General features: G+C 29.7%; 1 long non-coding RNA gene across 1 annotated transcript; it reads right to left on the bottom strand.

Moving 5' to 3' along the window:
• Positions 1 to 2,968: 2,968 nt before the first annotated feature.
• LOC111379309 lies at positions 2,969 to 3,851 on the bottom strand. Its single transcript, XR_002700037.1, has 2 exons — positions 3,491 to 3,851; positions 2,969 to 3,332 (listed from the first exon to the last, which is right to left on the bottom strand). It is a non-coding gene; the product is annotated as an uncharacterized LOC111379309 (long non-coding RNA).
• Between the last annotated feature and the right edge of the window lie 90 nt (positions 3,852 to 3,941).

The raw sequence follows: 3,941 nt of genomic DNA, 5'->3' as shown, positions 1-3,941 counted from the left end.
AAAATCCCGTATTACTTATTCTTTCGAAGGAGCAAAGCCATGGTGAGTTGAATGTAATGGTGATTCAAGCTCCATTGAAGAAGTATTTGTCTACTTGTACATGGATCCCTTCACAAGAGGGGTAATTCTTGTTGCCCCTGAATGAACGAGGAAACAAAAAAATCTTGAATAATTATTAATTAGCCTAGTTTGTATCTCAAGCTAAAAAAATATAAAAAATTATTATATTTATTTTCAATCATATATTCACACAATAAATTATTCTACACGTTAACTCGAAATTTTTCCTCACCTTTAAATCACACATTTTCCAAAAAAAAAAAAATCAGTATTGAAAACAATATATTTTTTCAAAAAAATGGCCACCACACGGGATTAGTCATACTCCTTCATTTGGATAAGATTAATGTCACTTGCCTCACCAAGAACATTTTTCGTTTTCTCTTGGTTGTAATTTATCACAAAATGATAATCTTAAATCCACATAAATTTTTAGAATTTCTATTTTCAGTCCAATATGTAAGAAAATTCGTCCTATTCTCGATTTGATTCTTGTAACCACATCTTGTTTATATTAAATATTATGAAATTAATAAGATAATTGGCGAAATGAAATAAAACAAACAAATACAAGATTTTGTAATTATTTAAAAATTCAATACGCGGAGGGAGGGTATAAATAGTTATAGGAAGAAAGAAACGCATGAAAATTAAAACTGTGGGAGGTGGCTAAAGTGGGCTTTTACGATTGGGAAAGTTGATACAGATGTAAATATATTGATGGCCTGAAATCTGTCGGTAAATTTTTCATAATTCCTTGTAAAATCCACGAAATTTATTGGATTATAAATTTCATTACCTTGTTTGATCAAAATCAATATCGCCTTTCATAATGGTAGCGGATTAATTCCTTAGATTTAAATACGAAAGAATAATATTATTTACAATATCTCACTATTATAATCGTCATACGTGACATATACGTGTCGGTTAATGAGTTGTTACACAAGGTAATAAAAACTACTATATTAATTTATCAAATCACTGAGCGTCATATGTATGATACAAAAAGTGACTATGACGACTACGATAATGAGCGATTGCAAATAGCATCACTCAATACAAAATCTATTACCTTGTTTCTATCACTATCAAATTTATTACCCTTTAAAAGATTTATAAATTGACAGATTTTAAAATATCTGGATTGGAATATATTCAAATCCATGAAATTCATCAAAATTTCAATCGAGGATATCCATTTTATTTGTAATTTGCAGCCACTTCCACGCTATTTTTAAAGATATTGCAGAAATGGTAATGGAAGCCATGTCCATGTAGGACTGTCAAAATGAGCAGGCCCATATTAATGCGACTTAAATTAAGGCATAATGGTTTACATTATTCTTGAGAAAAATGGATGCCGTGGGAGAGATGGGAAATTATGTGAAAAAATGTAAAACAGAAACATAAGTATTTAGTGTCTACATTTTGATATCCTTTTTAAAAAATAAAAAAACCATATTAATATTTAGAAAGGAAGACTTTAGGGTTATTTTAACAATTAAAAAAATTTGAAGTAGATAATTATATTTATACCACGATTTTTTTCCACACATTTTAATTACACTTAAGGTTCTCAATCTTTACTCATTATAGCGTTTATGTCCTTAACGATTTTACATATAATTCTTATACTCGAACTTTCCATTAGTTTAAATATTTTGTATTTAATAACAATTTACATAAAAAAAAGTCCGTTGAAATAGCGTATAATAACTTATTTTCATATCAAGTTTTAAAAAAATAAAAAAGTATAAAAAAATATTTTTCTCTCATTTCAAAGCATGAAATAAAATATTTCAACATAAATTATCATCAAGGACAAGATGTACCGATAAATTGAACGTTAAAGAGAAGAATTAGACGAAAAAATTAAAAAAAATAATTGTTACAACGAACAAATATTAAAGAGATTAATAATAATTAACACAGTGTAATAAATAGAAATTGTGGTGTCAATATAACCGACCTTTTGAAATGTGTAATAAAAGTAGAGTGTTCAATGTAATTTCCACATTTTATCTCTCATCTAGAGTTTACTTTGTAGGCCGAAATTCAGGGTTGTTCTTTTATAATGATATTAATTCAAGAAGGGTATAGGTTATTTGTTTAAACAGCTACATTTTGGATATATTTGACATCTTCAACTCAATAAAATTAAACATCATCGTTTATTTTTTATCTTACTTCTTCAATCTCATTTAATATTATCCAATCCAGCATTATGTAGAGCCAAATCCTTTTAAGCATTGCTTACCACTAGCACTGTCGAAGTGTAATCACATTCGCTCTCCAAACTCTCAGCTCTTAGTTTAGCTACTCGTAAAGAAATACACATGAAGCGATGGGTATTTTGCTAATCAGTGAATGATGAGATATTGTGAGTTGAAGATTAGGGGAAAATTGAATACATGAATTTTGTTGATTTTCCCATTGTTCAATGAAATGTGAAAATGGGACAAATTTAAGTCCTTGTTTGAGCCTATTTTTTCAAAAATTCATTTTTTTTCAGAACTCATTTTAATCACACATTCTCTAATAAAATAATTCTACACGTAAATCGAAAACTTCTTATTTTTAAATTTTTTTTAACCACACAAACTCCAAAAAATAACTATTTACCATGTTTCCACGAGTATACATGCCACAACTAACGCAGAGAAACATAGCATTTCTTAAAAGTCTTTGCACATCTAGGGCCGGAGCCAAATCTAAGATTGAACATTTTATTTTTTTTGGTTTATATCCAATATTATATATTACACTTTACTAGTCGTCTCAACGTGCTCAGAGGTTCTAGTCGACTGACTGTTTCTCTTGCTAGAAAGCAGGTCACTAAATATTTATCCTTCTCCCTAACCTCCAAGCAGAAAATAATAGTGTTTGTCAATGTGGCAATATCCCATGATACCAAAGATAAATATTTAAAGCACTAATCCGGTTCAATAAGGACAACAATCTTCCTATTGATAATTAATTAGGACATGTTTGGTAGACAATACTAGACATAATTTGACATAATAATTTTGGTTTCTTTATCTTCTTCAATACTATCATATGGGTGGTGTCCTAATCCACCTTACTAAACGTACCATTAGTGCATAAGAATGCATGTATCGGATGATGAATAAAATTTAATGTTAAGTAATCGTAAAAGGATGAAATATTGTACTCGATATGGTGGGATTGTCAATTATCTGGCACACCACATTTTCTTTCTCTCCTTCCACCTCCCATGCTTAGTTTGGTAAGTCGCTCTTCATAAGAAGCTGGGAGATTCATGCAATAATGGATATCAAACGTGAGTAATAATGCATGGTACAGTGAATGTATAAAAAGTTAAAAGAAACTGAAGTAGCAATGCAGTTCCATTCTACTTTCAAGCAAATTAAGCAGTAGAGATTCTTGAAAAACAAACAAGGTCGACCTCAAAAATTGAACGTCTTTTGGAGAAATGTGCAAGTTGGTAAGCAAAATGCAATCTGAAATTTGAGAAAAAGCATAGCAATCACAGTTCCTTAGTGCATTAAGGCGTGCAGCGATTGAAATTGCACTATTAACATTTAGAGTACAGGTTTACAAGAAATTGAAACCAACTTTACAAGAATTAGGAAACCATTCCAAATTTTACCGTATGAATTAAGAATGAGAGTTACAGAAGAAGGAAATTATAGAGAACAAGAATCTGACAAATAAATACGTACAATCTCAGAACTAAGGAAGTTAAGAGCTTGTTTGGTAGAGCTTAAAATTCAATTAAAATCAAATATTTGACAGTTATTTCACTATTCCAGCCGTCATTTTTGAATTTTTCTCTCACATGTAAGACTCACTTTATCTCGGTCAAAAAATCAATTATCAAAATCCATACCAAACAA

Source organism: Olea europaea, unplaced genomic scaffold, assembly GCF_002742605.1.
Source record: "Olea europaea var. sylvestris unplaced genomic scaffold, O_europaea_v1 scaffold1970, whole genome shotgun sequence".
Classification (NCBI taxonomy): domain Eukaryota; kingdom Viridiplantae; phylum Streptophyta; class Magnoliopsida; order Lamiales; family Oleaceae; genus Olea; species Olea europaea.
The sequence above is the reverse complement of the archived record's forward strand: the minus strand, read 5'-3'. Positions and strand labels throughout refer to the sequence as shown.